The 12,213-nt window shown below is 41.3% G+C and overlaps 1 long non-coding RNA gene across 1 annotated transcript in view; it reads left to right on the forward strand.

Annotated features, from left to right (window-relative positions):
• Window positions 1–228: 228 nt before the first annotated feature.
• LOC139160388 (uncharacterized) overlaps window positions 229–12,213 on the forward strand; it is a 41,333-nt gene continuing 29,348 nt past the window's right edge. Inside the window, exon 1 of the long non-coding RNA XR_011557931.1 lies at window positions 229–280. This is a non-coding gene — a long non-coding RNA (uncharacterized lncRNA). The remainder of the gene's footprint in view (window positions 281–12,213) is intronic.

A 12,213-nucleotide genomic window follows, 5' to 3' on the forward strand; every position in this document is an offset into this window, starting at 1 on the left:
AGCATCCTCGGACTCACGACCTGGGCGAGATCCGGTAGGCCTCGCCACATGCAGGATCCAGCGAGCGAACAACCAACGCCGGGTTGTTCGCTTTCGTTAAGCCGAGGGCAAGGGGGAGGTGCTGCCTGAATCGCCCTTAAATAGGGCGACTCAGGACCTCCCCCGTCCAGCAGGCAGCGCGCTACCCTGGCGCGCTGCCAAATCCGAACTTCCGGGTTCCTGAGGAACCCGGAAGTCCGGAGCTCGAAAGAGCTGCTGCCAGCGTCTCCCAGCCCCGGAGGTAATTTCAGCCGGCGGTTTTAATCCGTCGGCTGTGTATTTCACGCCTTTGTGTATTTTTGATTACATTTTTACAGATTTCATTTATTTAATTTCTAAATATATTTTTATCCCACTGTTGTTATTTCATAAGTAACTCAAGGCAGTGAATACACTGTACATAATACTCCTTCCTCCTACTATTTGCTTTTTAAAGTGTGGAATTTTACTGCTACTGTGTTTTGTGGTTCAATTGCTTATAGTAAATGCTAAGCAGCAGATTCAAGAAGAGATGGTGTAGTCCTATAATTTCTTTCCTCCTCCTGCAGTAAATACAGAGAGAGCTTGACAGAATAATAGAGACTTGATTTCTATCATTTATCATATATGTCACCTTTTAAGGATTATACAGTGTCTCTAAGTGTCTTCGCAGTCTCAGTGAAACCAATTTCTCCAATTTTGTTATCTATCTTCCTTATCAGTTGTAAACGTGTTCTCTCCATATTTTGGGTCTGCAAGTTCTTCTTCTTCCTTTTTTGCAAGTACAAGCTCATGTACTGCGGAGTGGCACCGCAAGTAGAGTGCTGTACTGCAGGCCACTGAAGCTGATTGTAGATCTGTAGGTCAGTGGTTCAAATCCCATCACCGGCTCAAGGTTGACTCAGCCTTCCATCCTTCCAGGGTGGGTAAAATGAGGACCCGGATTGTGGGGGCAATATGCTGGCTCTGTTAAAAAGTGCTATTGCTAACATGTTGTATGCTGCCCTGAGTCTAAGGAGAAGAGCGGCATAAAAATCAAATAAATAAATAAAAATGAATAAATAAATGTTCTTACTGTCTTTATAATATCAATTTGTTTCACAAATCCCGGGTAAGTTTGGAGTTCTTGCTGTTGACTTGCTTGGATGCATGAGGCCATGATTCACTAACATGTAGTTTTGAAACTTACAAAAAGATTATTGGATAATCTCTATTTTTTACATTCCTTAAAGTAGGTTTTTAACACAACATTAAACGATGTGTATATATGTGTTGTGTGTGTATAAAATCTCAAATTATACATTAAATATAGCTATATAATTGTATAGATAAATATGCATGTACTGTATACCTTTCTGTTTTGAATTTTTGGAGCTACGGTGGCTCAGTGGTTAGAATGTAGTACTGCAGGCTACAGTTCTGCTGACTGTTGACTGACTGCAGTTTTGCTGTTCGAGTTTCACCGCGCTCAAGGTTGACTCAGCCTTCCATCCTTCGGAGGTGGATAAAGTGAAGATCCAGATGATTGGGGGCAATAGGCTGACTCTATAAACTGCTTAGAAAGAGCTATAAAGCCTGTGAAACGGTATTTTTTTTTTAAATTTTTCTCCATACAAACTTTTTCAATACATTTTCAAAATAGTTTCATAATTTTGTGGTTTTCTTTTTTACTATTTTGAAGTATTTTCCTGTTCTGCTGCTCGTAAAAGGGCCCTCCCACCTGCCTCCAGTCTATACCGACCTTTATTCCTTTGCCAAAGCACAGCTGATCAGCTCCTCGGTTGTGTTTTGGGCTGATTCTAGCTATGGAGTATGCACGGATGTAAAATTGCACGAAACATCAAGATGCAAAACAGTGGCAAGGATAAGTGGAACCCACCCCTAGGATGGATGGTAACATTAGGAAGGACATTTTCTTTTAGCCAGCCTCTTTTTCTGGGGCATTACAACTTATTCTGCCATTCCGTATCTGCTGCCTCTCCTTACCAACCATCATAGAGTATGACCAACAAACTACATCTTGACACCATCACTGAATCTGGATTGTCAGCTACCTACATAAATCATTTGATACCCTGGAAAAGCCATAATCAGAGGCAACAACTACCGGTCAATGACTACTTCAGCTTCAACCGCAACAATACAAGAGCACGCAACAGATTCAAACTTAATATTAACTGCTCCAAACTTGACTGTAAAAAATATGACTTTAACAATCGAGTTGTCGAAGCGTGGAACTCATTACCAGACTCAATAGTGTCAACCCCTAACCCCCAACATTTCTCCCTTAGACTATCCATGATTGACCTCTCCAGGTTCCTAAGAGGTCAGTCAGGGGCGTAGATAAGTGCACTAGTGTGCCTTTCGTCCCCTGTCCAATTGTCTTTCCTTTATCTCATATATCATATATATTTTCTTCCTTTCATATATCTTCTCCTCTATTTTTACATATTATCTTTATATATATATTACTTCATGTCTATTCTCTTCCATATGTATTGTGCATTGGACAAATGAATAAATAAATAAAATAAATAAATAAAAACAATGCTTCTCCATTCTACAAAAACAAGTCAGGTTTCATTCCTTAGGGTTCTGTCTGATCCGGCACCACAAAAAGGCATGTAGAAAAGTAAGGTCATAGATATCTCTTATGCTGCTTTCTACTGCATTGATTCAGCTCCACTTGGGTTCTATATTGTCCTTTCCTTATCTGTGTTCTTTCTACCCTAAAAGGGATGCATGGGAAAGTTTATTTCAGTGAGTGGCTTTGAAGATATCCAAGTAAAATTTGGGAAGGTGAACCTTGCTAAAGTGTTTCCCATGCTTTCTGCTCTCATCATATTCTGCACTGCCCCTTCCCCATTAAGATGCTAAAGCCAACATAAATTATGAGCTGCAAAAAAAATGTAGCCCAATTAATTTTTCAATGTCAAAAATACTTTTAGCCTATTTCCCTGGTTCTTAGGAAAATCAGTTAATTTACTGTGCAATCCTAGGCATGCCCTCTCAGAATTAAATTCCACTGAGTTCAGAGGAAATGGAACCTCAATTAGTACTACATTTAGTGAACTTATTGCGAAATAAGCTTTCTACTTAAATAAGCTATTAACAATTCTAGATCTATTGAACTTGTGATTCTAATTCAACTTACATTTATTTAATTATTTTCAGAGGTTGGTTCCTCCCGGTTCAAACCAGTTCTATGGAACCGGTAGTAACTTGAAGGCCTAGGTCACTGGAAGCATAAAGGTGGGATAAAAACCATCTTGTTTTTTGCTTCTTTGCACATGAAGAAGCTGTTTTTTGCTTTGGTGCACACACAGAAGATGTTTTTTTGCTTCTGCTTATGCTCAGTAAGCTGGGTTTTTAGCACTGCACCCACATGGCGCATCAGGAAGCAATTTGAAAATAACCATACAGATTTTGTACACCTTTAACATAATTGTTCTGTATCTTTCTGCCTTGTGTTTGAGGCCTGCCTGCTTACAATTGGCATAGGATTGGATATTGATGATAAGAAATTGGTGCTAAGTGGTTAGCACCACTCATTTATGTGAGATCAAGTGACATACATCTTATCTTAAAATGTCAGACGTTTTGCAAGCATCAAATAAAATAGGAAAAATAGCATCTGTCCTGCTGGATGTGCCAGTATTTGATTGTTTCAATTTTTTTTAAAAAAACAAAAACCAGTCACAATCTGTAAAAAGACTGAGAAGCCAATGTGGGTTTTGCTTTGGGGAAGAAAAGATTGTCCTGGATCCAGAGAAAAGGATGAAGAATCTTAAAAAGAGTTTATCAGTCTCTGAATCTATCTATCTATCTATCTATCTATCTATCTATCTATCTATCTATCTATCTATCTATCTATCTATCTATCCATCCTTCCTTCCTTCCTTCCTTCCTTCCTTCCTTCCTTCCTTCTTCCTTATTTATTTATTTGTCAAGCACTTATTAGATAATGATTTGAATACATCAAATGATTATGAATATAAGGGAACATTAGGACAGGGATGGTTGGCACACTTGATAGTAGACAGTCTAAGGTTATAGTTTTTGGGGCTTGGGAGATGAAACCACAAAGTCAAATAGTGTATTCCAGGCACAGACCACTCTGTTGCTGAAGTCGTATTTTCTGCAATCAGGTTTGGAGCAGTTCATTTAAGTTTGTATTTATTGTGTACTTGTGTATTATTGTGGTTGAAGCTGAAGTTGTCATTGACAGATAGGACATTGTAGAGCTAATTTTATGAACTACGCTTAGGTCATATCGAAGGTGGCATAGTTCTAAGTTATCTTAGCCCAGAATTTCAAGTCTGGTGATGTAAGGTATTCTGTTGTGAGCAGAGGAGTGGAGGACTATTCTTATGAAATATCTCTGGAAACCAGAGGTGGGTTCTACCCAGTTCAGAGTGGTTCACCTGAACCGGTAGCAACCTGCTCGTGATGTCACAACGACATCATGGCACCAGTTGTGTCGGTGCAAGTTTGTGGGTGCCACCATCTTTTCGGGGAATTTTTTTTAGTTCTTTTTATTTTAAAAAATGGGGGGGGGTCTGGGTTTTTTTCTTCTGTGCATGTGCAGAAGCCAAGTTTCCAGCACTATGCATGCACCACCATCATATTTTTTGTTTTGTTTTTGAATTATTTTTATCTTTCGGCACTGCGCACAGGTGCATGTGACACATGTGTGTGGCCATGCAGTTTGGGAGGAAGTGAACCAGTAGTGAGGTAAGTTAGAAAGCATCCCTGCTGGACACACACTCAATTGTATGAATGTCCAATATGCAGTACGGATTCCAGATGGATGAGAGGTATTCAAGAATTGGTCTAGCAAATGTTTTGTATGCTCTGATTTGTTGAGAAGAAGCTATGCGAGATTAAGTTTACAAGTTTTAATGCCTTTTTGGCAATGTTGTTACACTGGGCTTTGGCACTTAGACCATTAGATATGAGAGTACTCCAAGGTCCTTAACAGAATGAGGGTTGTCTACAAGGTTGTATCCACTCAGCTTGTATTTTGTGTTCTGATTCTTTTTGCCAATCAGCAACTCCCACTTCACATCTCATGAAACTTGTTGATTACCGCAAAGACCCAGAATGCGAAAAAGTAAAAAGGACCAAGTGTTTCATTCAAATAAAAATAAAAAGGCAATATTAATAGTTTCCCTAATCATCACAAAAAGCTGTGGACTGTGTCAAAGTGGTTCTCTGGATTAGATCACTCTGGAGGTCAAATTCTATCTCAGCCACAAATATTACTGCAGAAAAAGCTCAGCAAATGGAGCTTTGAGGCTTCTATTCCTGTTTTCTGTGGAACAAAGATGCTGCGAGGGATAAGGACGAATGATTACAAGTACCTTTCATTCTAAAGAAGCTCTATTATTAAGCATCCGACCTTGAAACTGCAATGCAATGAGGCTGAAAAGTTTGCATTTTTCACTGGATTTCAGAACAAAGGAATAAAATTGCAAGCCAATCTTACAATTGAGATGCGGGGAGCATGGTAGGAGGGACGTTACTTGTCATGATATTGCTTCTCGTGTGCCCTGAAAATTTCCATGAGTCTCATTTGTGGTGTTTGTCACTAGATGTCACTGCATGCACAAGTGTGCAGCTGCAACAAGATCAGTGCTGGAAGAAGCATAACCAGAAACAAAAAAGGCAGAACAGCCAGTCACTGGGCAGCCCTTGAGAAGGATATCGAACCTGTTGTAGCAAAAAGCAACAAAGCAAAAGTACTGTGAAATTATGAAGATGAAGTTTTAAAGTACTAGCCTCTATCTATGAAATCTTGCGAGGTCTATAATTCCATGGAGTCGTTGACTAGGGGCAGATGGCTAGCTGAATGTTAGCTAGCTGAAGCCAACAATGGACATGAGGATTGCCTCTCTCACCCCCATTTCCTTTTTCTCTCTTGTGAAAGCAGATGTGAAAGTTTATAGAAGACTTAAATGTTAGATGATAGCCCACAAGTACATAAGTCTTTTAAGATTTTTTGAAAGAAAGCTCCTAGACTGGTGGTGGCAAATCTTTTTTGGTCTGCGTATTAAGACAGAGGGGGTACGCATGTGTACCCACACCCATAATTCTATGTGGCAACCCCCACACATGCGCTCATGACCACCCCTCCCAGCATGGGATGGCACACCTGTTTTTCACTCTTCCCAGGCTTCAGACCCTTTCTAGTAGCCTGGGGAGGGTGAAAATGGTTCCCCCTGCCGGGAGGCTTTCTAAAGGCAGAAAATGGCCCATTTGCCAGGTTCCAGTTGAACAGGAAAGCCCGTGGGGGTTTTTGTTGTTGTTGTTGTTGTTCTCCCCAACCTCCAGAAACTTTTCAGGAGACTGGGGAGGGCAAAAACATTTCCCAACATGAAATGTGACATTTCTAGCTTCCAGAGGGCCTTTAGGGCGGAGGGCATTTTCACCCTTCCCAGGTTCCTAGAAGGCTCTGAAGCTTGGGGAGAGGAAAAAAATGGAACTTCCTGTTCAACCAAAAGTCAGCAAGTGGAATGTTTCCAGCCTCCAGAGGACCACCAGTGGGGAGGGGGAAGGCCATTTTTGCTGTCCTCAGGCTCCTAGCAAAGGCTCTGGAGCATGGGGAGAGCAAAAAAGCTCCCCCAGGAAGCTGAAAGCAGGCTGTTTCCCCTCCCAGTGGGCCCAGAAGAAGGCCTGAAAATCAGCTGCCCATTGCAGCCACTGGTATGGCTCCACGTGCCACATGTGCCATAGGTTCACCATCACTGTCCAAGGCCAGTGATGGCCAATCTATGGCACGGGTGGTACAGGTGGCATGCAGACAGTGAAGGGCTACCAAAATTTTTACTACCACACTGTGGGCGTGGCTTATGCGGGATGCCCTGCATTTTCTTTCAACATCTTTCAGTGTAAATTCCGTGCTCTGGGGTGGAGCTCCATTTTCACTACCCCACTGCGTTCCCCCCCATCTGGGCAGTAGCCCACCCCTGTACGCGGAGCCATATCTGCTAGCACACGGACCGTTGATCTAGCTCAGCTCCAAAGTGTATCTGTGTGCTGGCCAGCTGATTTTTGCCTCACACAGAGATTCTGGGAGGGCATTTTTGGCTTTCAGACAGCCTCCAGGGTGATGAGAGAGGGCATTTTAACCCTCCCCTGGCTCCAAAGAAGCCTTTGGAGCCTGGGGAAGGTGATACACGAGTGTACTGGATGCACTAGAAGTTGGGAAAAGGCCGTTTCCAGGCCTCCAGAGTCCCCCCAGGGGGCGGGGAAGCTGTTTTCACCCTTCCCAGGCATTGAATTATGGGTGTGGGCACTCGTGCATGTGCAATAGTGTGTGTGCCCACTCTTTTGGCACCCGAGGAAAAAAAGGATCACCATCACTGTCCTAGACCATCACCAAATTATGAACCGAAAAAGCATTGCAAGCAAATTGCAATTTGGCTTTTCACCAAAATCCATTCAATATTATTGTATTATCATCAATTATCGCCAGAAGCAGTCTGGTTTTGGCATCATCTGAAAAGTTTAAAGATAGTGGCTGTGTGCCAAAAATCCCCACTTATTCAGAATGCATACACCTGGTTTTATTTACATATTTATATCCTACCTTTATTTTTGAAAAAATAATTCAAGACTGCAAATATATCCACTACACCTTCCTCCTTTTATTTTCCCCACATCAACCCTGTGAGGTGAGTTGGACTGAGCGAGGCGGGAGGGAGAAAGGGGGAGGGAGGGAAGGGGAGAGACAGAGAGAGGGTGAGAGAAAGAGGGAGGGAGAGGGGGCTAGGGAGAGGGGAAGAGAGGGGGAGAGGGAGAGAAAGAGCGAGAGAGACAGACCCAAAGTTACCCAGCTGGCTTTTATGGCTAAGGCATGGCTAGAATTCACAGTCTCATTTGCTTCTAAAATTTGTATTAAAAAGCAGCCTCTTGGGAGGGATAAAGCTTCCATGCTAAACTATACATGGACTTGTGTGGTAACTGTGAATTATTTGCATTTTATTGGAAAAAATGCTGTTTGCAAAGCTTTAGAGGGAGTGTTCTAAGAGGAGCTCATATGTTTCCAGGCTATTCCCTGCCAGCTCATAATGTTGGTGCCTGAATGCGAATGGTGCCACACTTATTCAGCCCTTGAAATTGCAATTCCCAGCACCAGCTATGATGGAGCATCATATGAAAATTCAATCCCTTTAACACATACCAAAAGAAACGACGTTTGGGAATAAAAGATGACTTCAGAGCCTGCAGCCACGTAAAATACCTTAAAGAAATGTATTAAAACTGAGAGAAAATGTTCTTAAAATAAAGAGAGCAATGGAAAGGCATAAATCCTAACAGCAGTCTTGATATATACATACTCTGACCGCATCAATGCTCATTTTGATATTTTTGATTTGTACAAATGTACACTCCGACGCATTAGGAAATTCCAGCCAGAAAGAATCTCGATTAAATTGGACATACTCAATCCTCGAGATTGGCTTGCAGGTTGGTCCCTGACTTGCAACTATTCATTTAGCGAGTGTTCAAGATGACAATAGCACTGAGAAAAAGCTAACACTCATGACCACCACACTTATGACGATCATGGCATTCCCAAGGTCGTGTGATCAAAATTTGGACACATGGCAACTGGCATGTATTGACGATGGTTGTAGCATACTGGGGGGTCATATGGTCACCCTTTGAGACCTTCCCAGTTGGCTTCTCATAAACAAAGCCAATGGGGGAAAGCAAAATTCACTAAATGAGTACCTGATTCACTGAACAATTGCAAATATTTGTTACTGTTCTATTCTGGGCCTATGCAGATTGAAAACAAAAAGGAATACACATGCTGATATTTTAAATCAACCTTTTTATATAGGAAGCATCATTTATACAAGCCAAATTCATGCATGTGACTTCATCTTTTCAGCTTCTCAGTGAGAGGACTTAAACGATAACAGTCCAGCAGCTAGGCTGCTGCCGAAGATCAAAACTAATTGTGCATTCCTTTATGAGTGAAAGAGTCACCAGTTTCACTGAGTTACATTTACAGCTTTCCAGACTCTCTGCAGACAGGGCACTTTTACTCCAAGGATTTTAGCTGAGAAATAACAAACAACGGACTCCATTACAAAACGTTGAAACTCCACCCCGAATTTCCCAGCAGCCACCGTTAAATACCTATGGGGAGTGGTCCACAATTCCCTAGAGTTAACAAACTACAGACTACTTCCTTTTCCCATACAAGTATTCTTGTCTTTTTCTTAGTCTTCTAAAATGGGCATCTAATAAAGGCTCATGGCCTTCCTCCTTCTTCTCCTCCAAGTCTGACCCTACTGTCATTGGCATATCTGCTACCTCTGGTGGTCTTTCGGGTTCATCCAGGTCTATTTCTCCCTCACTCTCTGTATCAGCTGGCAAAACCACTGGCCCAGGGTACCAAGATGGGCCTGGCTCATCCTCCTCAGAATCTCTCATTACCAGAGTTGGTCAAGGACCACTCACAACAGTTACTGAATAACTGTGGTGTAAAAGGTCATAAAATTGGGTGTGATTCGTTTAACAATTGCCTTGCTTAAAAACTCTGGTCCTAATAAGTTGAGAACTACTTGTATTTTATTGAAGTGGAGAAGCACATTTCTGTGTCATTTTTAAAAAATCCATGCAACTAGAAGGAGCCACAGGTGAAGACTATTAGCTTCTATCTCCTGTAAAATGCTTTCCATGCAATATGGACAAATAGGTACCACCAGAATCAGCCTGGATTGTGCTAGGGACTGTGCATCAACACATCATTGCAGAGAAGCAAAGTAGAGAATATTAATGTAATACTAATGAAGGGGATGCGGTGGCTCAGTGGCTAAGACACTGAGCTTGTTGATCAGAAGAATTTTATTTATTTATTTTGTTTATTTTGTTTATTTTGTTTATTTTGTTTATTTTGTTTATTTTGTTTATTTTGTTTATTTTGTTTATTTTGTTTATTTTGTTTATTTTGTTTATTTTGTTTATTTTGTTTATTTTGTTTATTTTGTTTATTTTGTTTATTTTGTTTATTTTGTTTATCTATCTATCTATCTATCTATCTATCTATCTATCTATCTATCTATCTATCTATCTATCTAATTTGTATGCCAGCCCACTCCCAAAGGACTCTGGGTTGCTCACAACAAAGATAAAAACATTATAAATATCAAGATCATTAAAAACATCTATTAAAAACAATTTAAAAACATATACATCTTTCATTCTGGTTGGATCTTATAAGGATATAATAGTGAGTTCAATCGGCCCAGGCCTGCTGGAAGAGCCAGGTCTTCACTACTTTAGAGAAGGCCAATAGGGTAAGGTAGAGTCCTAATCTTGTGGGGCAGCAAATTCCAGAGGGTTGGGGCAGCCACAGAGAAGGCTCTCCCCCTCAGACCTGCCAGTCAACATTGTTTTAGTCAACAGAACCTGAAGAAGCCTGACTCTATGGAATCTTACTGGTTGTTGTGAGCTATAGAGTAAGAGTCGGTCCCGAAGATAACCTGGCCCTGAGCCATGTAGGCTTTAAAGGTAATAACCCACACCTTGAATTGCATCCATAGACTAACCAGAAGCCATTACAGCTTGTAGAGAATTGATGAAATGTAAGTGTACCCAGGTGCACCCACAGCTCAGGTGGCTGCATTCTGGGCCAACTGCAGTCTCCGAGCACTCTTCAAGGGTAGTCCCATGTAGAGCACATTGCAATAAACTAACTCTGAGGTGACAAGGACATGAGTGACTGTGACGAGAGACTCACTATCCAAATAGGGTTGCAATTGGTGTACCAGGCAAACCTGTGCAAAGGACCCCCTTGGCTACAGCTGTTAGATGTTGTTCTAATTTAAGCTGGGAGTCCAGGAGGACACTCAAATTGCGAATCCGTTCTGAGGGGGTAATTTCTACAGGTTGGTAGTTTGGCGGTTCGAATCCCTAACATCGCATACTGCAGTGAGTTCCTGTTACTTGCCCCAGCTTCTGCCAACCTAGCAGTTCGAAAGCACATAAAAAAATGCAAGTAGATAAATAGGGACAACCTTGGTGGGAAGGTAATAGCATTCCATGCACCTTTGGCGTTTGGTCATGCCAGCCACATGACCACAGAATCGTCATCAGACAATACTGACTCTTTGGGTTAGAAATGGAGATGAGCACCATCCCCTAGCATGTATGTGCAAGGGGAACATTTACCTTTACTTTTTAAATATAGGTTGACACGTATTCTTATAGCATCCTGGGTCGAAATCTTGATATGGGCTTGAAATTCACACAACAGCACTTTCCACTGAGATTCCAAGTCAAAAGCCAGCACTTTAAAACTTAGCCACAGACTGCCCAGCTAAGGTCTCAAAATATTATTATTATTATTATTATTATTATTATTATTATTATTATTATTATTATTATTATTTATTAGATTTGTATGCCGCCCCTCTCTGTAGACTCGGGGCGGCTCACAACACAATAAAACAGTTCATAACAAATCTAATAATTTACAATTTAAAATATTTTAAAAAACCCATTATTAAGCAGACATACATACAAACATACCATACATAAATTGTATAGGCCCGGGGGAGATATCTCAATTCCCCCATGCCTGACGACAAAGGTGGGTTTTGAGGAGTTTACGAAAGGCAAGGAGGGTAGGGGCAGTTCTAATCTCTGGGGGGAGCTGGTTCCAGAGAGTCCGGGCCGCCACAGAGAAGGCTCTTCCCCTGGGGCCCGCCAACCAACATTGTTTAGTTGACAGGACCTGGAGAAGGCCCACTCTGTGGGACCTAATCGATCGCTGGGATTCGTGCAGCAGAAGGCGGTCTCGGAGATATATTTTTCACTTTTCAAAACAAGATTCAATTAAGGGCAAAAAGTGCCTGTGATTCTTGTCGCCTTCTCTTCCATTTAAGAAGTAACTGCCACATTATTTAACCAAATCATGTTCACATGCATTTCTAGAATGTTCTCCTACTTCAAAAATCTTTGATTGTTTATTCAATCATTTAACTGGATCCCTTTTAGTATGCCAAACATTCTTTTACTTGCCTGAGTTTATTAAATCTACATCGGGTCTTTAAGGTCTTTTAAATTGTTTCCCTTCTTAACATCATTAGCCATTATATAAATTACAGAATGCCAGTCTTTGGGAAAGGAAGAAAGGTTTATCTGTCACTCCAGAATAAAACGTGAGATAAAGCT

Source organism: Erythrolamprus reginae, chromosome 1, assembly GCF_031021105.1.
Source record: "Erythrolamprus reginae isolate rEryReg1 chromosome 1, rEryReg1.hap1, whole genome shotgun sequence".
NCBI classification, from domain to species: Eukaryota; Metazoa; Chordata; class Lepidosauria; order Squamata; family Dipsadidae; genus Erythrolamprus; species Erythrolamprus reginae.